A 25820-nucleotide genomic window follows, 5' to 3' on the forward strand; every position below is an offset into this window, starting at 1 on the left:
CCCCCAACCCACCCCCTCCAGCTCAAAACACTTGCTCACTTTCTGGTGTAGTGCACTTATCGGCCCACATTAACAATGAGATGATGAGTTGATGGATGACTGGTTGACGTTTGGTTGTTGTTTTTGACCCCTAGAGGAGATGGAGGAGAGGGACAAGGTGAAGAGGACAGGAGACTGCTGCAGGAAGATACTCAACTATGTTAACCAGGCCGTCAAAGAGGCAGAGAACAAACAGGTAACCAGGACCGTGTGAATAGACGCCATTGATTAGACCCAACATTGGTGGTCACATGCCGATGAGGGGTGTGCCGATCTCATATTACTTGTTTCCGTAAATTAGGACTTGATACTGGTAATCGGATAATACTTGTGATCGGACAACCAGGACTGTGATTTAAATGCTTAAAATGAAGGAGCAGGTCGTTTAGAATGCCACTGAGCTGCACAAGTTGGTCAGAATGCATATTAGCAAGCACCTGTCATTATTTTTGTGGTATGTTCAATGTTTTGGTTAGTAATATAATGATTCATGATTTACCACAGGACAACATGTGTGATTGTTCAGTGCTCATAAGTGTGTGTGTGTGTGTGCACGTTCCTATCCTTACAGGGACTAGAGGACTACCAGAGACGGTTAGACCTGTCCTTACTGAAGCAGAGTGAGAACCCCATGATCTCATAGTTCAAGGTGAGGAGGCGCTCCACTACTCTCCCATTCACTTCTAATCAGAAAGTTTCCCTTTAAGGTTCCTGTTTGATTATTTTGAATTTCTGTAAGTTATTCCCTTGCGTCTGTTATCCGTAGCCTTGTATTCTTGTTTGGCATTGTTACGTTCCCACTCCTACATGTGCGTTTCCTTGTTGTGTTTTGTGTTTCCTTCTGTTTTTCCCTTGACCTGTCACTCTACATTCAGGTGTCCGTCAGCAATTGGCCATTCGTCCCAATCAGTCATCACCATTCCTGACCAATCAGAGGGCTGTCCGTGTCATTTAAAAGCTCCGCTGGCCTTCCCCTCGGGAGTCGACCCAGTTGTACCGTAGCTTATGTTTGCTGTCGATTCGCTGTTGCTTAGTTGTTCGAAACCTCCGACGTACTTATTTACATTTAGTTCTCTTTTGGTATACTTGCGTCATTGTTTACGTATAGTTTTTTTCTCAATATTTGTCTGTCTGTTAAATGTACGCCATAGGGGTAAGGTGAATAGGTAAGAGACCCATGGGTTTACATTTCCAACACGTAGGCTCATCTCTGTTACAGTTCACCAGGTTAGGAGTGGGTGCCGCCCCATGTATGTTCTAGTCTAGTGTAGCATAGCACTTTAGCATAGCCCTGGTAGTATGGATTACTATTGCACTAGTTTAGGACATCACCTTTGTTTATGATTTCTTTGCTTTGGCACCGCTCATAGTTCCCTTTTCTCCTTGGCGTGTGTCTTGTGTTGTGTTTTCCCAGAGGAAATAAATAATTGTATATAGTTTACACTGTGGTTTGTGCCTGTTTAATTCCTGCAATAAGTCCGTGGCACTACCTTTTTGTTGCGACTCCTCTACCGCCCCTAGACGTAGACGAGTTGTCATCTGGAGTCGTAACAGGCATTATGATTGTTTTCTACTCTGTAAAAGCCAAAAATGTTCAGAAAAAGAAAAGAAGAAACTGAAGTTTTGATGCTGATTTGATGATTCACATTCTCCTGTCGAATATGGATCTCACCAAGAGGAAGATGGTGCATGAGGGACCTCTCTCCTGGAAGGTCAACAAAGACAAGACAATCGGTACGTTGACATGAATGAAATGTGTTTTAGCGCAGAGAGAAAATACTGCATTTGAATTAATTCATTGTACTGTACACAGATTTTTACATTTTACAATGTTTTAAAGTTGTGAACGCCTCTCTGAAGGTATGAGCTTTAATTCTGACTTCTGAAAGAACATAGATTCCACCAACAACTTTGTGTCCCTTAGAAAAAGAAGTCACTTCCTCTCTGGGTCTGCAAGCCCCGCCCACAGGGTCCAATCCATTCCAAAATCAGAGGAGGAGGAAGAGTTGCCATTGCCAGATAGGGGAGAGGAGGAAGATTTGAAGGAGGTGGTGGTGGAGGAAAAGGAGGAGGAGGAGGTGGAAGAAGGAGCCTTCCTAGAGGGCGAGCTGGTAGACAGACTACCCTTCTTCCAGGAGAGGTCACACCAGGGCATCGCCGTCAACCACCAGGAACCTGACGCAGAGGAGGCCCTGAGGACCTGTGAGTTCACTGCCCTGGCCTACCCCAGTAGACTAACAAAGCACGGTGCTATACTGTACCATAACCATGTCTTGCAGTCAAACTCTTCATGTACGGTCTACTACTCTACATCTATGCTTTTGTTCTGTCAAGAACCTGTGAATTCTTTTTTTTCTTTTTTTTCTTCGATTCTGGGTCCGCTATGGGAGGTGTCTATTTAATTGGTGGAAAGCCGCGGCACCTGTTTTTGGAGAGAATCCGAGTTAGACGGGGAAGTGGAACAGCTTTTTGACCACAAACAATCACCACAAGCTACTGCAAACTAACAAAAGTTATTGTCACAAATTGAAAGAAACAATTCGGGATCAATATATTTTGTTTATGGCATTGAAGAGCCACAGAGAATATTTTTGTTGAACGTTAATACACTAAAATATGTGTACTTCAAGTAATCTTGTCTGTCTACAAGAGGGCAGCATATCATCATTTCAGATCTGCGATCAATGAAGGGGCCCAACAGTTTAAATAAATCATATTAATATCTATTGTTAAAGTTGAAGGGTTCTCCCTCGACAGACTCTCTCTCAATGTGAAGAATTACTTTGATGTATTTGAAAATAATCTTCTACATGCAGATGCATCATTTACTACTATGTAGTAGTTGTCATTCACTCATGGCCTGTCTGAAGGTGTTGAACAGGACAGGTCTCAGCACTCATCCACTCAAGGTCTCTGATCCAGCACTCCTGTCTTCCTTTCTTTCTCACTATCTTTAGGATCGATCCCCATTAGCTGCCGCCATTAACAAACACATATACACTCACTGGGCTCTTCATTAGGAACACTATATTAATACTGGGTAGGGCCTCCCTTTGCTCTTAAAACAGCCTCAATTCTTCGTGGCATTGATTCCACAAGATGTTTGAAACATTCCTTTGAGATTCTGGTCCATGATGACATGATTGCATCACGCAATACCTATAGATTTTTCAGTTGCACTTTCAAGCTGTGAATCTCCCGTTCTACCACTTCCCAAAGGTGTTCTATTGGATTCAGATCCAGTGACTGGGAAGGCCACTGAAGAAAACTGAAGCACTTACACATGGCCACATTATTATGGGGGTTATACGTCCTGTCATCTATAATTGTCTTATCATTATTCTTATTACTAATTTATTACATGGCCCCAGCATTTTCTTTTTATCTTGTAATTGTTATTATCTATTTATATAGGCAGGCCTGCTATGATTTTAAAATCAACACCTTACTTTGCACTTTCGCCCACGTAGCACTTCTTCTCCTAAAGCATTCACACCCTGATGGTTCAATAGCGCTCCAACAAATTCTTCTTGACTTCCCTCTAGTGTCCATTTTTTGGCAGCGGCACACACAGTCCACCCTTTTCCAAAACATTGGTGAAATGGTAGAAGCAGGCCCCAGGGTAACTGTCAATTTATATGTTGGGGTTGGTGAAAGGAGGAATTCTGTTCAGGTTACAATCCCCCAATATCAGTGTCGGTTTGTGGCCTTCAAAATTCCAATCTGTCACCTTATGTTGTAGTCTGGCTTTGTGTTACCAGGGAGTTTTCGATTTTTCCTTCACACTGGCGTCACCTGTTGATGAAAGGAGGAAAGGTGAGATGACATCATCAGCGTGTATGGAGATGTGACTGTGTAGCTGAAGGGTGCACATGGTTGTTAAAGGGATAGAGATGGCTGCTACAGAGGCCCGAGGTTGACGCCTCGCAGGACGGCAACAGGAAGGACTGCAGGGGGAAGATAAAGACATCAGGAGATTTACGAGAATATGTGTTATGTATTATAATATATTAAGATAATACATCATAATTATCATTATTATAGAATTATAATTATATAATATAATTCCAGGAGATTGTCCCTCTCCTTCTCCTGACTGCACACACACAATCTCTATTTTCATCCTGAGAATGAGTGTGTTCGAGTCAAATTTCTAAGAATGTGTCTTCGATGGAGTGATACTGTCCGTCCACTAGAGGGCAGTCCAATGCAACTCATCTCATCTCATAGGGTCATTCAGATCAACACTCCATTCAAAAGCAAGTGGAGGAAATCAAATAAGCATTACACTATGTATGTGTGGGGGGACATGCAGCGTTCGGCCTGTAGAGGGAGCTACAGGACCGTGGCCAGGGTTATGTCGGCGAGGCTCCGTTGCACACCTGTTGCAAATGAAGCCTCGTTGACTAGATGCTTAAGATGTGTGTGCCTCTGCTTTTTCAGGAGGTGGGCTGGGAACGAAGGAGCAGGTTCCGAGAGAGAGAGACGACTGGAAAGTCGCTGAACTTTGAAACGGGCTGAAAAGCCAAATTGACCACTGTGCTAATAAACGGGAGCTACATTCCCTCACTACCATACTGCGTCTGCCTCCGTACGAACAAACATTATTACAGTATGTATATGTATTTCTATCATATCTTGCTACAGTGAAAATACTAGGTTTGTAGGTTCATTTCGTTTGTTTAATCTGGTCCGGGTCCTTATCGTGTAAAAACATTACTCTTCATACTTTTAGACAATATTAAACAATAACAACACCGAGCCCATGGTACTTCTGCACATCTGTATCTGGTGGAAGACCTTGTTGACGAAGATGATGTTGTCCCGCCAGTTGGACAGCGTGCTGCTGTTGGAATGGCTCTTCTCTGTCTCGGCAGGCCTGTTGGGCTCCCCCTCCTCCCCAGTCCTTCTCCTTCCTGAGAATTGCACATAACTTGATTTCTAGATTGGAGTGTTACAATTTCTATTGTGGCTTCTTTTAACAACATAACGAAATAACAAAAACACTCCTTTCAAATAGCCACTGTCGAAGCTGGAGCGGGGTTAATAACAATGTGAAACCAACCTATTCACTTCCTAAAAGGCTGCAGTCACAGTGCAGATCAGCATTACCACACACAGACAGACTTCTATGAGAAACTCCTACCCTAACCCTCACCCTATGACTGAAAGGAGAGATGGAATTGAGATGGTTAACAGGTGTGCTTCTCCTAGGACTATTGACTACCCCAAATGTGTAGGACGTGGCATAAAATGATCTTTACCTGTGTATTGTTGCATCATACAACATCTGTAGCTATATGTCGCTATTTCTTTGTTAGGTCATCTCTGTGATGTATGGCAAGGCAATGTGTGGATGTGAAACCATATCATTGATTATTGTTTCTCTTTCTCAGTTTCACTCTTTCGAAATCAATAAACCTGAAGTCAGACTGACATTCTGTCTCCAGACTCTTGGGAGGTGTTTAGAGGTGTTCAGCTATGTATGAGGACAGAGCAGGTGTCTATAAGTATTAACAGATGTTTGTTTCTTTGTCGCCACAGCCTACCTGAGTATTGCTGCTGACCATGTCCATCCCTTTATGACCACAGTGTACCCATCTTCTGATGGCTACTTCCAGCAGGATGTGGTGGAACGGGGGATTCACATCATGGAGATGCAGCCTACAAATCTGCAGCAACTGCGTGATGCCATCATGTCAATATGGACCAAAGTCTCTGAGGAATGTTTTCCAGCACCTTGGTGAATCTATGCCACAAAGAATGAAGGCAGTTCTGAAGGCAAAAGGGGGTCCAACCCGGTACTAGCAAGGTGTACCTAATAAAGTGGCCGGTGAGTGTATGTGTGTGCTCTACAAACATTCTAAACCATAACTCGTCTTACTGAATGAATACTTTATTCAGGTTTGGCCATTCAAAATAAATCTGGCTTCAGCCCCGCAGCCACGCTGGTGACTTGGTTTTTTACCTTTTGAATTCTCCTGACTGTTAATACACAGTTCATTTCAGCAAATTACCATTGCCCAGCTGTGGATAGACATCTGAGGAAGGAACATAAAGGGAGAGGTCCTGCTCAATGTAAATCAATCAACCAACCTATCAATGAATCTACAATCTAAACTGTTGAATCTATCAAAACAGTTTTCCGTTAGCCCACCTTTGCATTGTGTTCGCTGTCTACTCTGCCAAGTGTGGCTGTTGGGTATTGAACTCGGGTCTGTTTACCCTTGGAAAAGACGGGAAAACTGTAGATAGATACAGAGGTAAGAAAGTGAACCAGATGAACAAAAAAGAAACACTAGAATTGGAACTCAAAATGATCAAAAAATCTCAAGTAAGTTTGATGGCACTTCTCTCCTGTTCACTAATTACCTTTTCACTGTGACTAAAGCTTTGTTCCCTTGTTTTCTTGTTTACTTTCACCTGATCCTCCCCTTCACAGTATATTAAACAAAATGTCTCATTTCTATTTTTGGCATCTGTCCATTATTCTTCATCAGTCTGGGGAATCTCTTACTTTTCATCATACAATATTTTGGTTGTTTTCTGGGTCTTTTAAAGCCATAGTCCACCCATTCAATCATTATTGTATGTTTTTCTTATTTTGGTTCAAGACTATGCATCTGTAACCTTTGATAAGCCTTCATCACTTTGTTACAGTACTTGGTTTTGTAATGGCAAAAAATATTTGTACTATTTTGTTTTAGTTTTATATTAAATGTATTGACCTTTCTGTGACCCAATGTACTTTGTTATTTTTAATTATGTGACTGAGGAAGAACCAAAACCGACTGCTCCTTCTCTTGTATCAAAGATGTTATGTGACCTTGGAACACTCCTAACTGCAGGCTGAGGTTTGAGATAGTGGCTCACAACGCCTACGCTTCTTTCCCAGCTTCTTGGTCAGCAAACAGGTGCAAGATATGTTTACCCCTAGACCTATGACGTATGAGCATTGGAGTTAAGGATGGTCTTCTCCTCAGCCACAGCATCAGTATCTGAATCCACACTGTTGGTGAAGGAATGCTGATCCAGCTGACCAACGTTGTATAATACTTTCTATATGCATTAAAACTCTCAACTGAGACCAAACATCGTTTGTTGTTGTTCACTGAAAGATTTCCATAACAATCTGAGGTTACTTTTGATTGACGTTGGCATGAAATATAATGTGGGAAACATTGATTTCCGTTGATGGCAGTGAATGACAATGTCGGCCAGCGATGGCTGTAGCAAAGTAAAGAAGGCTTATTATAGGTTGCAGTCACTCCTGGCCCACACCACGACTAGACTAATTCCATTATTAGACCAAGATGAACGAAAGTTCATCCAAATGTTGTCATTCTCTTTAATAGCTGCCTTATACTCCACAGACAGTTTTTCCTCTCCATGTTTTTGTTTTCTTTCGCTAGTATCTTCTTCATCTGCCCATGTTTCATCAGTGTGGAGATCCGCTTTCTTCTCCTCATCCCCCTTTTGATATTTTTTCAGGTCACCTGTTTGGACACTTTCACTGTCATGACTATGATGCTGGCTGGAAATCGAGTGCAGATGCTTCAAGAAAATGGAAAAACAGACAAAGTGGTACTGTTGAACAAAAAAACAACTATTTTATCAGAAAAAAGTCTGATCATATTTATACATTTTTTTTCAAAGATATCTTATCTTCATCTGACCTCTTCGCAACAATGTTACTGTGCTAACTGCTAAACTCTGACCTTCTAGAATATCACAGAGCTGGCTTGGATTCGAAGAAGTTTATTTTTCCAGAAGGTACTTCGCCTCAAACAGCGGAGCTCCACCCAACCCACACCCTTGTGCCGCCAGTCAGCGAAAACATTTTTTTTAGATCAGATTCAACTTTATTGTCATTGTGCAGAGTACAAGTACAGAGACAACGAAATGCAGTTAGCGTCTAACCAGAAGTGCAAAATAGCAGAAAGTGCAATGAACAGTATATACAGGTAGTGCAATATATGAGCAGTAAGTAGTGCAGTATAACATAAGTAGTGCAGTGTAAGCAGTATATGAGTAAGCAGTAGCATTATAAGCAGAATAAATAAGTTACAGTATGAACAGTGTAGCAGCATATGAGCTGTATAGGTAATGCAGTATATATGTATTAACAGTAACATAAGGTAGATGGCAGAATAAATATAAATATGGAATGCCATATGAACAGTATAAACAGGTATGCACAGTATGTACAGATATGTGCAGTGTACTAACAGTAGTATTAAGAAAATATGAACAGTATGGACATATGTACAGAAGAGCAGTGGTATTGAGTAAGAGCAGGGGAGGGGAGTAATAGTGCAATTGTCCGGGGGGGGGGGTGCAGGGGTTGCAGGGGTTGGTAGGTTGTCACGTAGGTGCAGTGTTCGAGTTCAGTAGGTACACTACTTTACGTTCCACAAACAGTCTACGTTCCAAGGTAAAGTCCGATCGTTTCCATTGAAATGGTTTTGGGTTCCTTGTTTTGTGAGGAACTCATTTTTATTCATTTTTCCTCTGGGAACCCTGTCTTTTTTCGCCTCAAACAGTGGACCTCTCCCGCGTATTCTCTTTGATCGTGTTAGAGCGGGCGCTGTTTTGAATAATTCCAAAGCCGCGCTCATGCGTCCGCTACGTTCCAAGGTAAAGTCCGATGTTTCCATTGAAATGGTTTTGGGTTCTTTGTTTTGTTAGGAATACTAGGATATTTCATTTTTATTTCGTTTTTATTCGTCTAGGAACGTTGTCTTTTTTCGCATCAAACAGTGGACCTCTACCGCGTATTCTCTTTGATCGTGTTAGAGCGGGCGCTGTTTTGAATAATTCCAAAGCCCGCGCTCATGTGTCCGCTACGTTCCAAGGTAAAGTCCGATGTTTCCATTGAAATGGTTTTGGGTTCCTTGTTTTGTGAGGAACTCATTTTTATTCATTTTTCCTCTGGGAACCCTGTCTTTTTTCGCCTCAAACAGTGGACCTCTCCCGCGTATTCTCTTTGATCGTGTTAGAGCGGGCGCTGTTTTGAATAATTCCAAAGCCGCGCTCATGTGTCCGCTACGTTCCAAGGTAAAGTCCGATGTTTCCATTGAAATGGTTTTGGGTTCTTTGTTTTGTTAGGAACAATGGGATATTTCATTTTTATTTCGTTTTTATTCCTCTGGGAACGTTGTATTTTTTCGCATCAAACAGTGGACCTCTACCGCGTATTCTCTTTGATCGTGGCAGCGCGGGCGCTGTTTTGAATAATTCCAAAGCCGCGCTCATACATCCGCTACGTTCCAAGGTAAAGTCCGATCGTTTCCATTGAAATGGTTTTGGGTTCCTTGTTTTGTGAGGAACTCATTTTTATTCATTTTTCCTCTGGGAACCCTGTCTTTTTTCGCCTCAAACAGTGGACCTCTCCCGCGTATTTTCTTTGATCGTGTTAACACATCTCCAAATGTTACGTACAGTGGGGGAAATAATTATTTGATCCCCTGCTGATTTTGTTAGTTTGCCCGATTACAAAGAAATGAGCGGTCTATAATTTTTATGGTACTTTTATTTTAACAAATAGACACAGAATATCAAAAAAAAAAGTCCAGAAAAACATATTATATAAAGTTATAAATTAATTTGCATTTGATCGAAGGAAATAAGTATTTGATCCCCAAGCAAAACATGACTTAGTACTTGGTGGAGAAACCCTTGTTGGCAAGCACAGAAGTCAGACGTTTCTTGTAGTTGGTCACCAGTTTTGCACACATCTCAGGAGGGATTTTGGTCCACTCCTCTTTACAGATCCTCTCCAAATCCTGAAGGTTTCAAGGCTTTTGCTTGGCAACTCGAAGCTTCAGCTCCCTCCGCAAATTTTCTATAGGATTAAGGTCTGGAGACTAGCTAGGCCACTCCATGACCTTAGTGTGCTTCTTCTTGAGCCATTCCTTTGTTGTCTTGGCCGTATGTTTTGGGTCATTGTCATGCTGGAAGACCCATCCACGACCCATCCTCAGTGCTCTGGCTGAGGGAAGGAGGTTCTTGTCCAAGATCTTACGGTACATGGCCCCGTCCATTGGCCCCTCAATGCAGTGAAGTCGTCCTGTACCCTTAGCAGAGAAACAACCCCAAAGCATAATGTTTCCACTTCTGTGTTTGACAGTGGGGATGGTGGTCTTGGGATTGTAGCATTCAGCATTTCTCTCCCTCCAAACACGAAGAGTCGAATTTATGCCAAAGAGTTCAATTTTGGTCTCATCTGACCACATCACCTTCTCCCAAGCCTTCTCTGAATCATTTAAGTGTTCATTGGCAAACTTCAGATGGGTCCACTGCTTCACATGTGCCTTCTTGAGCAGGGGGACCTTGCGGGCACTGCAGGATTTCAATCCGTTACGGTGTAGTGTGTTACCAATGGTTTTCTTGGTGACTGTGGTCCCAGCTGCCTTGAGATCATTACCAAGCTCCTCCCGCGTAGTTCTGGGCTGATCCTCACCCTTCTCATGATCATCCTTACCCCACGAGGCGAGATCTTGCATGGAGCTCCAGGCCGAGGGCGATTGATGGTTATTTTGTATTTCTTCCATTTTCTAATAATTGCACCAACAGTTGTCTCCTTCTCACCAAGCTTTTTGCTGATGGTCTTGTAGCCCATTCCAGCCTTGTGCAGGTCTACAACTCTTACCCTGATGTCCTTTGAATGTTCTTTGGTCTTGCCCATGGTGGTGGAGAGGTTGGAATGGAAGAGATTGATTCTATTGACAGGTGTCTTTTATACCCATAACAAGCAGAGATTAGGAGTACTTTCTTAAAGTGACAGGAGTAATCTGTGTGCCTCATGGGCATATAACCGGTCTGTATGAGCCAGAATTCTTGCTGGTTTGTAGGGGATCAAATTCAAATCAATTTATAACTTTATATAATGTGTTTTTTCTGGACTTCTTTGTTGATATTCTGTCTCTATTTGTTAAAATAAAAGTACCATAATCATACCATAAAGTACCATCAAATAATTATTTCCCCCACTGTATAGGCCTAATATCTAGACCGTTGATGGGCACACTTGTTACTTGTCGCTTTCAGAACCCTGGACTGGGCTCGGGCTGTATATTCATATAGTTCCGTTAATTAGCCTAGCCTACTTTCCGTGATTTAATGTGACTTTTGTAGTGTGTTATAGCCTCTGCACTGATGATATTTATTTCACATTTAAAGAAATACAATTGATAAAACCTGATTAAACTTTCCTACAAGTTAACAATGTGCCGAATGCTTGTATTTTGATAAAACATGCAAGTTATTGAAGACACGTGTCTGTCTCATTTTTTTTACTTTGTTGCAGTATAGGCCACCTCAATGTAGCGTTCTGTGTCGCGCTGAAGCGTATGAAGTGTATTCAGTTATGGGGTTTACTGTACATACTTTTTCTCTGCACTGTTCCTGCTGCAGAGGATGCGTAAACGATTTTCCCATGTTGTTTTTTGGTTGTGGTCTGTGTTTATACATTTAGGCTATTAGTTGTATCCTACTTTTCAGTTTTACAAGTCAAATCTTATGACAGATGAGATGGCACTTCAAACGATAAAATGCAGGTACATTTTGATTACTGCTGCACTACGATACCCATAGATAGACCCAATACATTGGTAACTGCACTACTTATACAGCTCATATACTGCTTATACTGTTCATACTGCATTCTATATTTATTCTGTTTATAATGTTACTGTTAATACATATATTGCTTATACTGCACTACTTATACTGCTCATATACTGCTTATACTGCTCATATACTGCTTATACTGCACTACTTATACTGCTCATATATTGCTTATACTGCTCTACCTGTATATATTGTTCACATTGCACTCCTTTTGCACTTCTGGTTAGACGCTAACTACATTTCGTTGTCTCTGTACTTGTACTCTGCACAATGACAATAAAGTTGAATCTAATCTAACACCTATTCATTGTCATGTTTTGATGGCATATTGTTCATTCTCATGTTATGATTTAGTTTGTGATTATACACACGTTTTTAGCGTGATGATAGAGACCCACTACCAGACGAGTACAAAACATACACAAGTCACATGCAAATCCCTGCACTGCAGACGACAGACAACAACTGTCTCTGTACAACTAGTCCTGGACCTCCACTAATAGACAGATACAAAGAGAGCAGCATACAGTAGCAGCAGAGCCCAGAGGCGAGGCGAGGCAAGGCAAGTTTATTTATATAGCACATTTCATACACAGAGGCAATTCAAAGTGCTTTACGTAAAATAGATAAAAAGGAAAGAGCATGAAAAAAAAATTAGAATAAAAACGCATAAAAGACATAAAAAAAGAATAAAAGTCACAGTGCATTTTAGGGTCACAGTGCAATTATTAGCGCCAATTTAGTTTCAATTTAAGGCAAAAGCGAAGCCCTTTTTTTTTTTAAGCCCATTTTTGAAAGTAGCCAGTGTTGGGGCTTATCCTAGATCTATGTGTAACATAATAACTGAGAGACCTGCAGCAGGGCAGGTCCTCATCACTGGCTGTCTGCTTTGAGCTGGTTGTCGTTGGACTCCTGGCAGCGGGACAGCAGCTTGAGTTTGATGGGCCGTATGGGCATCAGAGTGTTCTGTAGGTCCATCTCAATGGGGATCTGGTGAGAGTTGACACACAGTTAAAGTATGAAGGAACGAGTAAAACAGATGTCAGCGTTACACTATGAATGTTACCTAATACAGTGTCACTGTTACGTTCGGGTAGCATTGCACTATAAATTCAAATAAACTCAAACTCCTGGACAACCTCTCTTGGGTCGACATACATTAAAATGGCCCTATGAAGTCTCGAGGGAGTTTTGCAGAAATACAAATAGCTTTTTTTTAAATCTCACACTTCCATCATTTAGTAGGTAGCCTATACTGAGGATGATTGGCGCCTAGTACTGAAAAATGCAATCTGGGAAATTAAATGGGGAGTACATACTCATGCAGTACGCAAGTACAGAATTGTAGTATGGGGGTTCAAACCCGGGTCTCCCATGTGGAAGACACAAACGCTACTATTAAGCCAAGAGGACATCCTCAAGGTCTGAGGGCGACACTTCAGTTTACATGTCTCAGGCAGGGCTACCACATCACGCGAGTGTGATTCCAAAATCACCTCTGCTACATATAGAAACGCAACAAAGTCATAGGTACAAAATTATATTTACAATCATTGTATCATTATTTTGTCTCACCTCTGTCTCTTTGCAGACGGTGAAGTTGAACCTCTGTAGAATCTCCACCATCGCCAGTTTCAACAATACCAGAGCGAATCGCATCCCGATACAGTTCCGTGGGCCCAACCCGAACGGCATGTAGGTGTATGGGTCGATGCTCTCCTTGTTCTCCTTACTGAACCTACACACGGAGAGTTCAGAGGAGGAGGGGTTAAAGAACATATCAATTAAATCACAGTAATATGATGGTTATACATGGTTGAAGAAACCTGTTTGTGTTTGGTCGTCGCATTTAGGTTTGTTTTATGGTTGTTTGTGGAACACTGCTCTTATCGTTGCTGTTGTGATTGATATTGTGGTTGTGGTTAAGATGTGGCCCATTACCTCTCTGGTTTGAACTCCTCTGGGTCTTCCCACACATCGGGGTCACGGTGCAAGGTCCAGATGGGTATCATGACAACCATACCCTTGGGGATGGTGATGCCGCTGATCTCAACAGATTTCTTGGCGACTCTTTCAAGTCGATGGGGTACAACCTGAGAGACTCGTTGATCACGCTGTCTAGATAGTCTGCGTCAGAGCCTCGTACTGGAGAGGAGCCTGCACAGGGATATTACACTCACATGAGCACTAGTGATTGGTCGTTCACGTAGCCGTAGCCCAGAACTAACTCTTTTTCGTCGCAAATCTGAAGAGCTGTTAGTTTTTTGTGTTCTTTTTTTGGGAAATGAACACAGTACTGTACTTATTCTAATCTGCATAGCCTAATTTCATGACACCAATGATAGATGTACACAAGGATCAATCAGAAGTCAAAATGCCACTAAACTGCGCTGCTTTCCAATTCCAAGCAGTGGATTGACTGCTTGGAATACTGAATGTGCTATAGTCTATTATTTCCTATCACAGTCGACAGACTACAAGAAAACTGTCAGGTGGTTCAAATGTGAATAACTTGGTATCCATTCCATTAACTGTGGCCGGGCAGCACCGAACAGCCCAGAGAACATTACCATGGTGCTTTTGAATATTAGGTCCCTATCTGGCAAAACCTTTATTGATCTTATCTCAGAGCGAAAGCTGCACTGTAATGTTTTTATCTGAAACCTGGCTAAACATGAATGCATGTCAGTCTATTAGAAGTGGGGAAAAAATATATTTTCACTCTATTATTTATCTAGCCATGTCGCTGAGCAGATGAGAATTTCATGATGAATATGAATATGAATAGTACACCATCAACAGCTTCCTTCTGTGATAATGATTTAGTAACCAGCTTCAACACCAAACTAAGGGCAACTATCGACTCTGTAGCACCAGTCAAACTGAAAAAGGCTGTGGCCAAATTTAAAAGAATTTGCAGAAAGTCTCAGCTGACAAAAACTGCAGGTCCACCTTGATATTCTTCGAGAGCATCTTTCTGCTTTTAATAAGGCAATAAAAAAACGCCAAGACGGGATCATTTCTCAAAATTGATAATGAATCATAACAACTCAAACAGTGCTCTTTTCAACGATTGACAGCCTTATAAATCCCGCCCACAAGACACCTGGTGATCTGCTCTCCACCTACAAATGTGAGGAATTTGCAACATACTTCTGAGATAAGAGAACCAATGTTAGGTGAGGAGGATCACTCAGGCAAGACCTGAAGATGTGTTTGATGACTTGTTACCCCACCTTCCACCACATGGAAGCACTATGAACTCTTTTGCAGTGGTCATACAGAAATGCTCAGCAAAGTGGGGGTCTGTTCATCTGCACCTAAAACTACCATGGTGAAACCCCTCCTGAAGAAAAGTAACTTAGACACTTCAGTCCTTAGCGATTTTAGGCCAATCTCCAACCTTCCCTTTTTAAGCAAAAAAATAATAATTCTTGAAAAAAAGGTGTTCAAACTGTTAAATAATCTCCTTATTCCCAACTGTACCTTTGACATGTTCCAATCTGGCTTTTGTGCCGATCATAGCACTGAGATAGCACTATGTTGTTAAGTTATTAACTAGGTTCTTAATGACCTTAGAATTAATTAATTAATGCTGATGCCAAAATGCTCTTTGTCCTTGTCCTGGTCAAACTGTCTGCACACTTAAAGACACTACTTACAGTAACACTAAGCACCAGGCAAAAAAACAAGGTGTTACCATTGACTCAGATCTTAATTTTGAAACCCATATCAAGAATGTGACTAAAACACATTTGTATCACTTAAAGAAGAGTAAGTAAGTTTGCCAGAAATCTGCCATCGTGGAGAAATTCTGTCTGAAGTTGTCCAAACAACAACATCCTCCCTAATAATAATATATCCCCCCGAAATGAACTTGCAGTGTTGGACATTAGCTGTTGTGTTTCTGCATGCACACACGATTGGGAGAGGCAGCCACCAGAGAAAAGTCAGTCTACTCCCCTAGAACACCCCTGGCACTCACAACATGTTTATATGCAAACCGAATGTCAGGTAGGACACTGCATTTTAAAAAGCGTGTTTTCCGAACCAAAACAGCGTTCGTAAATGAAATATTTATTCATAAGGGATTTATTATAAGGGATCTTGTTCCCTGATCGCTACCGATTAAAGATAGTCATTACAACCGTTAGGAAGCTTTTAGAAAGCTTGAATATTACATGGACCTTTACAGAACACAGCTGTAAAGGTGCAACCTTTCCTCTCCCAGGCTGACACTGAGAGACGAATGCATGCTTGTATTACTAGCAGCCTTGATTACTGTAACACTCTCCTGTCTGGTCGACCAAAGAAAGCTCTTGGCAAATGATACAAAATGCAGCAGCACGAGTCAGATGGAGAGCACATATCACACAAGTCTCTGCACTGATTACCTGTTAGTTTTATAATTTATTTTAAGATAATTGTATTAGTTTAGAAATCACTCTATGGTCATGCACACCACTGCATGTCAGACATGCTTTTAAGGTATATACCCTGTAGATCCCTCAGGTCCTCAGGTACTGGCCTTTTAACTATTCTGAAGATTCCAACAACACCTATCTACTTCCTGTTTCAAATGAATAATACTGGGCAGAAGTCTGCACAGGGATGCTACAGACACATTAGCACACTGCAAAATACTGTCACCTATCTAACCATCTGTAGGAGTCTGCAGTGCACAGCAGTTACACACTCATCAGTACCCTCTAAAACACTGTCACTATCATGTCACTATCACACTGTCACTGTCACTATCACCTGTTCCACATGAATAGTACTATATAGGAGTCTGCAGAGCGGTTACCTTGTTGGGAAACACAGTGTCTATCTCCTCCTGCAGCTTGGTCATGATGTGAGGGTTGGTTGCCAGATTGTAGGCCAGGAAGGACAGAGAGCTACTGGTGGTCTCATAGCCAGCAAAGATGAACATCATTGCCTGGGACAAGATCTCATGGTCACTCAATCCTATGATGATGGGAGAAATGGGGTGGTAGGTGTGTTTGTAGGTATAGGTGTTTGAGGCAGGTACTGTATGTGTGTGTGTTAGATGCTAGTATACAGTGTGTGTGTGTGTGTGTGTGTGTGTGTGTGTGTGTGTGTGTGTGTGTGTGTGTGTGTGTGTGTTTAAGGCAGGCACCTTTACTCTGCTCCTCTCCCTTTGAGTTGCTGTCTTTCTGCGAGTCTATCATCAGCTGCAGGAAATCTACCCGACTCTGGAAGCAGGCTTACGTCAGATCAAAATCACATGAGAACTACCAGATGCTACCAAATCTCTACAATTGTATTACACAATACTGGCTGAAGATCGTATATTTGATCAGTTATATTTACATACCTTCCTGGTGCTAGCCACGCGATTGGACTTGATCTTCTGAAAGACAGCGTAGAAGAAATCTGTGACTGAGGCAGGGAATAGGGATACCTCCATGTTTGCCATAACAGGACCCATGAAGGGGAAGAATGCTGGACGGACAGGAAATGCCACAGTTACAAACAGGAACAGGAAATACCATGATACGTGACTCCAATCCTATTCAATGCACAGCCCTGTCCAGAAACAACTCCTAGGCTCTATCCCTAGACACTTCTGTATCCAATCCACTCAGATCTCCAAGTGTCCAGCATTTAGGAACTAGAGGTTGGTTCTGGACAGGGCCCATGTGTTTGTCAAATGAGTAGAGCGCAAACCATTGGCAGTGGGGTTTATGTCAGTCTAATCAATGAAATCAATAGCTTCATTTATTAAGCACAAAATGACTGAAAGCTATATGGGGGCAGTTGTACCGACTGTGAGGAACAGTGGGCTGAAGATGTCAAACTTGAGCATTTTCTTGATGTTGGTCACAAAGGGGTAGGAGGGGTTGTGGAGGGAGTCGATGTCAACACTGAATGAAGTGCTGACGACCACATCCATACTGTATGGTCCAAAGAACCTGGAACACAACCACACAATCTCTGACCACCAGAACCACAACCACAAAATTAAAGGGGGAGTTCACTGAAATGACAAATTCACCTTATCGTCTCGGAGATAAATACTCACTCTTTTAGTTCAATGGGCTCATCGTTATCGGTCGTCTTCTTCAGATTGCTGACCAAATTACCAGAGTGCTGCTTCATGATCCCGAACATCTGAGTTGGGAAGGATACATGGAAAAATATCATGATTGATACATGGATTAATATGTGCAAAACATGGGTTAATATCATGTTTGAAACAGGAATTATTTAAATGTTTATATAGCCTGAGAATATACATTCATACAGGATACATTATGTATATAGTCAAGGAATAAGTGACTCCAAAGATGAACTATTATTCTATACTCTGTCATCTGACCATTGAACTTATCGAAGATAAGATCAAATATACTTTATTGTCCCGGATGAAAATTTGTCTTGGATTAATTAATTAAAGTTGCTGCTTCACACAACAACAAACAACAATGAATACACACTATACACATAGTACAAATCACACACACACTCTCTCACACACACACACACACACACACACACACACACACACACACACACACGCGTCAGAGTTGTTAGTCATTCATTTATTTGTGTTGTATAAAGGAATGAATGAAAGAAGGAGAGGAGAGATGGGACTGTACCTCTTTGATCCGCCCACTGGTGAAGGAGGGAGACAGGACACTGCGGATCCGTCTCCATGCATCATCCTCAGCGATAAACACGGCGTCATACAGAGGCCCGTTGAGATAGAAATTCTAGAAAAATAATAATTATTATATACTGCAAGATTAACCTAATATTAATAATGCTATAATAACAATGATATTATCTATTTAAGGAGCCCTTATGTTTTTTTTCCCATACAACAACTTCAATTTAGCGTATTACCCTCCTGTTAGTGAAAAGGGAGTAGCATTCCTTGATGAGGATGGTTTTGATCATGGCTGTGTCCATGATACACAGGATGGGCTGACGGCCATCATAGATCCTACAGACCAGCAAAAACAAAGATAGTTAGATATACACTCACAGAGCACTTTATGAGGAACACTATACTAATACTGGGTAGGGCCTCCCATTGCTCTCAAAACAGCCTAAATTCTTCATGGCATTGATTCCACAAGATGTTGGAAACATTCCTTTGAGATTCTAGTCCATGATGACATGATTGCATTACTAAATTCCTGCAGATTTTTCAGGTTCACTTTCAAGATGTGAATCTCCTGTTCTACCACATCCCAAAGGTGTTCTATTGGATTCAGATCCTGGGAAGGCCACTGAAGAACACTGAACTCATTGTCATGTTCATGAAACCAGTTTAAGATGACTTTTGCTTTGTGACATGGTGCATTATCATGCTGGCAGTAGCCATTAGAAGATGGGTCAATTGTGGCCATGAAGGGATGCACATGGTCAGCAACAATACTTAAATAGGCTGTGGCATTCAAGCAAATATACCGTGGATAGAGACAGACAGACCCATCACAGATCCTGCACTCTTAGAAAAAAAGTGCTACCTAGAACCAAAAAGGGTTCTTCTTCCACTGTCCCTTTGAAGAAACCTTTTGGGTTCCATGTAGAACCCTTTCCACAAAACGTTATACAGTACCGTGCGTAAGTAATGGGACAGTGAAGCATTTTTTCTTCTTTTTGGATTTGAAATAAAAACTTTTTTATTTTTCCCCAACGCGGGAGAATGATGCCCGTGATGGGCCTAACCCAAAACTCAAAGAATATCTCGCTGTCCCTCTCCTTAAATATCATTCCCAACAAAGGACAAGGTGTGAGATACATTACAATAGCAAAGCAATTGACAAATGGTGAAAGCTGAAAAATCTGAAACATAGTCAAAACCTTAGGCTTGCCAAAATCAAGCACTGATGAGCTCAGCAATCGCAAATGGCTGAGGCTTTACTGCAAGATGCAAACCACTAGTTATCCTTAAAAAGGATAGTCAGGTTAGAGTTTGCTAAGAAGTACCTAAAAAGCCTGCAGAGGTGTGGAAAAAAGTCTTGTGGACAGATAAGGTGAATATTATCAGAGTGATTGCTAGAGGAAAGTTTGGAGAAAAAAGGATCTGCCCAAGGTTTACAGCATACCATCTCATCTGTGAAACATGGTGGAGGGGATGCTATGGTTTGGGCATGTATAGCTGCCACTAGAACTTGCTAACTTATCATAATTGATGATGTTACTGCTGACAGCAGCAGCAGAATGTATTCTGAAGTGTACAGAAACATCTTGTCTGGTCGAGTAAAAGCAATGCTTCCAAATTCATTGGATGGCGCTTCATCAAACAGTAAGACAATGACCCAAAACATACTGCCATTGGAGCTAGGGAGATTTTCAGGGCGAAAAAGTGGAAAGTTCTTGACTGGCCATGTCAATCTTTGGATTTAAATCCTATTGAACATGCATTTCATTTTCTGATGGTAAGATTATGGGCAAAAAGACCTCAAAAACTGAAGATGGCTGGCCTGGCAGAATATCACCAGAAAAAATACCCAGCACCTGGTGGGGTCAATGGGTCCCAGACGGTTTGCATACAAAGTAGTGTCGACCAAATACTAAATATGAGTGCATAATTTCGACCATGTATACCAATACTAGACAAAAGAAAAGAAAATAATCTAGCAAAAGCAAACTATGTTCTGACAGGGTTTGACTCATCTAATACGACATCAGATCTGGATAGGTTCCTTGATTTCCTCTGAAAGGTGACATAGGCATGAAAACATGTACACAACATCAAGAAGAAACCATTGATTAAAGCCAAATCAATTGATAGAGGCATGGCAGAAAATGTGTGTTGTCTCTTTAAAAGAAATGTTAAAAATCTCTTTGTTTTCCCTGAATGAAACAAAGCACAGGTGTTTAAAAGGCCAGCCCCACCCCTGATTACAATGATCCACACGTGGAGACAGCCAAAGCAACATAGATCAATAAGACATCGCACATGTCACACCAGAATGTGTGTTGGCAAGAGTGTGCCCTTATAGCCAGGATCCACTCACCACCTCTCTGGTCACATCTCCCTGATGTTGGTTATGAAGAACTTTATGAATGTAGTTAAATGTATTTAATATTAATTATTGCCTTGGTTTATACTCGCTTCGGAATTGTAGGACTTTTGTACGAGCAAAGTGCTGAATATCTTCTCATAGATACACTGTGCTTAGCATGTACTGCTGAAGATTATGTTAATATTATGTTAAGATTTAAGTAGTCTCGTTCCCAGACACTTCTGCCCAAATGCCCAAAAGGTCTGTTGGACCAATGCGTTAAACTTCATTGGCCTTCATTAAGCCAAGAGCAAGAGCGTCAAAAATGGGGACGGGGCATAGCCATGGGCTTTACCTCGCATCAATCATCTTCCACAGCACATTCCACACATTTCTGATAAAAAGCTACACCTTGCAGCCGTGTGATTAGCTGAAATCAAATAATAACAAATACTTTAATCAGTAACCACCCTACGGCCAGGTTTGAGTCGTCGTTATTCCAGACTTATATGCGCTGTGAGCAATAGCCTGGGGACGAGGTTAACATTTAGGTAACCTGCGAATAACCTCATGCACTAGAAAATAAAACAAACTTAATTGCTCCATGGCCTGTTAATTTCCATGCTCATCTTTGATGTCAAGTTTTTAGGTTGTTTTTTTTATCAGAGGGATATTTGGCTACTTTCAAGTGCCATAATTGCCAATTAAAAATGGGTAGCCTTTTAAAAGGGGCAATCCTTCATATATCCCACAATTCAACACCAATCTGTTCTCTGGAAAAATTAATAAAACATGAAAATATTGGGTTTATGCCCTAACCATTTTTTGTAAATTTGGGGCTAGACACTTCACCCATTTTCATCACATTTACATTTACATTTTTGACATTTAGTAGATGTTTTTATCCAAAGCAACTTACAACAAGTACATTTGTCTCAAGTAAGTGAATCATCTATACATCAGTCATCATAAGTGTGGGGGGACATGCAGCGTTCGGCCTGTAGAGGGAGCTACAGGACCGTGGCCGGGGTTGTGTCGGCGAGACTTTTGTTGCACACCTGCTGCGAATTAAGTCTCGTCGGCGAATGTTTAAGATGTGTGTGCTTCTGCCATTTCGGTAGCTAGGCTGGAAACGGCGAGAAAGGCGAGGAGAGCGGACAGTGGAGAGAGAGAGACGCTCTGACGAGGCTGGAAAGCCAACGAACTCTGATTGAACGATTACTGACTGTATGAATAAACGGGACCTTTCCCTCACTACACCGCTGCGTCTGCCTCTGTGTACACGGACACCACTACATTTGGCGCCCAACCTGGGACACAGAGGGAAGGCGGAATGGAGGCGCTAGCAGCGGCGATGTCGAGGATAGCGCTTGTCCTCGAGCAGCAGACGGCCCTGCAGCAGACCCAGCAGGCAACGCTGGAGGAGTTAACGGCGGCGAGGATCATGGACAGCGCCCTCCTCCAGGACTTCACCAGGGTCGGCGGGCCGGCGCCGGGGACCGGAGCGGCACCAGGTCCCCCCAAGGTCCAGTACCACCGCCCCCAGAACCTCAAGACCGCCGTGGGACTGGCTGAGGACCATCTCTCCCTCCCACCGCGGGGGCCACAACGACCAACCCCGGCCCCGCGGCAAGGGGGGGGGGGCCGACGCCCAGGAGGAACCGAGGGAGCGGAAGGAGAGAGGCCGGCGCCCGCCCCAAGGTCGAGATGGCAGGGGCGCACCTATCCAGAACCGACCCCGGCCCCACAGGGAGCACCTCGAGCGACAGGGGGGGTGTGTTGGCGGTGCGGACGGCCGGGCCACGTGCAGGCCGAGTGTCAGGCGATGGACGTGGGACAGGTCGTCCGCATCGGCGACATACCGGGCCCTCCCCCCGGACCAGGAGCGGCGTATCGTATTCCGGTAAGGATACAACATGATACGCACCAGGCATTCTTGGATTCGGGCTGCATGCAGTCCATGATCCAGGAGCGCCTGGTTCGGCCGGGGGCATTGTTGAAGGCATCGAGGGTGCGGGTGAGGTGTGTGCATGGGGACATTCACGAATATCCGGTGGTCGCTATCGAAATTCATTTTGAGGGGAAAAACCATAGTGTACAGGCGGCGGTTAGCCCACGCCTCACGCATCCCCTGATTCTAGGCGTGGATTGGGAGGGGTTTCCTCAAGCGGTAAAGAGGGCTACCGGGATGCGTGCACGACAGCTAGGGAGGTGTGTGGCGTGTAATGTGCTCTGTGCCGAGGCGGCGCCTCGCGACACTGCCGGGGAGCCGGAGCCGGCGGGGGCGCCTCACCCCGAGACTTCCCCGCCGAACTATCCGCTGCTAGGCGACTTCCCCCTCGAGCAGTCTCGTGACGAGACCCTAAGATCAGCCTTTGACCAAGTGATAGCAATTGATGGTACTTTGATACGGCCAGACACGGTGCGCGCCTACCCCTATTTCGCGATTATCAGCGACAGGTTATATCGAGTAAGTCGTGACTCACATAGTCAGGAGGAAGTAACCCAGTTGTTGGTTCCCCGCAGCCGCCGCGAAATGGTCTTCCAGGCGGCTCATTTCAACCCCATGGCGGGCCATCTAGGGTATGACAAAACACTGCACCGTATAATGGCTCGATTTTATTGGCCGGGGATTCGGGCAGAGGTGCGTAGGTGGTGCGCTTCCTGTCGGGAATGTCAGTTAGTAAATCCCCCGGCCATTCCACGGGCCCCCTTGCGGCCCTTACCATTGGTCGAGAACCCGTTCGACCGCATTGCGATGGATATTATCGGGCCATTTGACCGGAGCACACAGGGTTATCGATTTGTGTTGGTCTTGATAGATTACGCCACCCGATACCCCGAGGCAATACCTCTGCGCAATATCTCTGCCAGGAGTGTAGCGCAAGCATTGTTTCAAGTCATCTCCCGCGTGGGAATCCCGAAAGAGATTCTCACCGATCAGGGCACTAATTTTATGTCACGCACCCTCAAAGAACTGTATGGCTTGTTGAACATCAAGGCGATTCGAACCAGTGTTTACCACCCGGCCACTGACGGCCTTTGTGAGCGGTTCAATCGGACCTTGAAGTCAATGATCCGGAAGTTTGTCCACGAGGATAGTCGGAATTGGCATAAATGGCTAGATCCCCTGTTGTTTGCGGTGCGGGAAGTTCCCCAAGCTTCCACCGGGTTTTCCCCGTTTGAATTACTCTACGGGCGTAAGCCCCGGGGTGTCCTAGACCTGCTTAAAGAAAATTGGGAGGAAGGGTCTAGCGACAGTAAGAGTGAGATCCAGTACGTCCTCGACTTGCGCACAAAGCTCCACGCCCTAGGGGCTATCTCACGTGAGCATTTGCTGCAAGCCCAGGAGTGTCAGAAACGCCTGTATGACAGGGGGTCTACCCTACGAGAGTTTACACCGGGAGACAAGGTGCTCGTACTGTTACCCACCTCCAGCACGAAATTACTCGCGAAGTGGCAAGGGCCGTTTGTGGTCACACGTCGCATGGGGGACGTGGATTATGAGGTTGTACGCTCGGACCGGGGGGATAGCTTGCAGGTGTATCACGTCAATCTCCTAAAAAAATTGAACGACGTGGTCACGGTTGCTCTGGCTACGGTAATTCCGGAGAGAGAGGAGTTCGGTCCGGAAGTCCCAAAATCGAAAGTTAGCACTCCGGTCGATATTGATAACCATCTCTCTGCTAGCCAGGCCGCGGACGTTGCAGATTTGCAGCTTAAGTTCGCTGACGTGTTCTCTCCCCTGCCCGGTCGGACTACGCTCATCGACCACCATATAGAAACGCAGCCGGGTTTAACGGTGCGCACGCGTCCCTATAGGTTGCCGGTGCACAAACGAAACGTTGTGTGCACGGAGTTGGAAGCTATGCTGGAGCTGGGTGTGGTCGAGGAGTCCCGCAGTGATTGGTGTAGCCCCATCGTGCTTGTCAACAAGCCAGATGGGGCTATACGGTTCTGTGTGGATTATAGACGGGTTAATAATCCAAGTTCGATGCATATCCGATGCCCCGGGTCGACGAGCTCTTGGACCGGCTTGGTACGGCCAGGTACTTCACGACATTGGATTGCACGAAGGGATACTGGCAGATTCCACTCTCGCCGGTGTCCCGGGAGAAAACGGCATTCTCCACTCCGCTCGGGTTATTCCAGTTCACCGTGCTCCCTTTGGGGTTGTTCGGAGCCCCAGCCACTTTTCAGCGCCTCATGGACCGTATTCTGCGGCCGCACGCCGCCTATGCTGCGGCCTACCTAGATGACATTGTCATTCACAGTGACACCTGGCCGCAGCATGTGCGGAGTGTGGCTGCTGTTCTGCGGTCCCTGAGGCAGGCGGGGCTGACGGCCAACCCGAAAAAGTGCGTGATCGGGCGGAGGGAGATCCGGTATCTGGGGTACCACTTGGGACGGGGGGAGGTGCGACCGCAGATTGAAAAGACTGCGGCCATCGCCGCCTCTCCCCGGCCCAAGACAAAGAAGGAGGTGAGGGCCCGGGATATTACCGCCAGTTCGTACCAGGGTTTTCAGAGCTGGCCAGTCCCTTGACTGGGAAGGGTGCCCCGGATCCGGTCCAATGGTCGGGCCAGTGCCAGGGGTCGTTCGAGGCCCTTAAGGGGGCTCTTTGTGGAGAAACGGTCCTGTATGCGCCTGATTTTAACCTCCCTTTCTCCCTACAGACGGACGCGTCGGATAGAGGGCTGGGAGCAGTGCTGACCCAGCGCGTGGAGGGGGCCGACCGGCCGGTGCTGTACCTGAGCCGCAAGCTGTCGGAGAGGGAGGGCCGGTACAGCACCGTGGAGAAGGAGTGCCTGGCCATCAAGTGGGCAGTCGGCACCCTCCGCTACTACCTGCTGGGTCGCGCCTTCACCCTCTACTCCGACCATGCCCCCCTCCAGTGGCTCCACCGCATGAAGGATGTAAACGCGAGGATCACCCGGTGGTACCTCGCGTTGCAGCCCTTCAACTTTTCCGTCGTGCACAGACCGGGGGCGCAGATGGTCGTGGCAGACTTCCTCTCCCGTGCAGGGGGGGGGGAGTAGGTCGTCGGCCGTCGGGTCCCCGGCCTGTGTCGGGCGGTGGGGGTATGTGGGGGGACATGCAGCGTTCGGCCTGTAGAGGGAGCTACAGGACCGTGGCCGGGGTTGTGTCGGCGAGACTTTTGTTGCA

General features: G+C 44.3%; 1 pseudogene across 1 annotated transcript in view; it reads right to left on the reverse strand.

Moving 5' to 3' along the window:
- LOC310824104 (cytochrome P450 3A27-like) overlaps nt 1-21349 on the reverse strand; it is a 56999-nt pseudogene extending 35650 nt beyond the window's left edge. Inside the window, exons 1-4 of the transcript in view lie at nt 21337-21349; nt 16478-16638; nt 13612-13827; nt 13246-13408 (exon numbers count right to left, since the gene is read on the reverse strand). The product of the transcript in view is annotated as a cytochrome P450 3A27-like (transcript). The remainder of the gene's footprint in view (nt 1-13245; nt 13409-13611; nt 13828-16477; nt 16639-21336) is intronic.
- Nucleotides 21350-25820: the final 4471 nt, after the last annotated feature.

The sequence above is a fragment of the Argentina silus genome (genome assembly GCF_951799395.1).
Source record: "Argentina silus genome assembly, chromosome: Y".
NCBI lineage: Eukaryota > Metazoa > Chordata > Actinopteri > Argentiniformes > Argentinidae > Argentina > Argentina silus.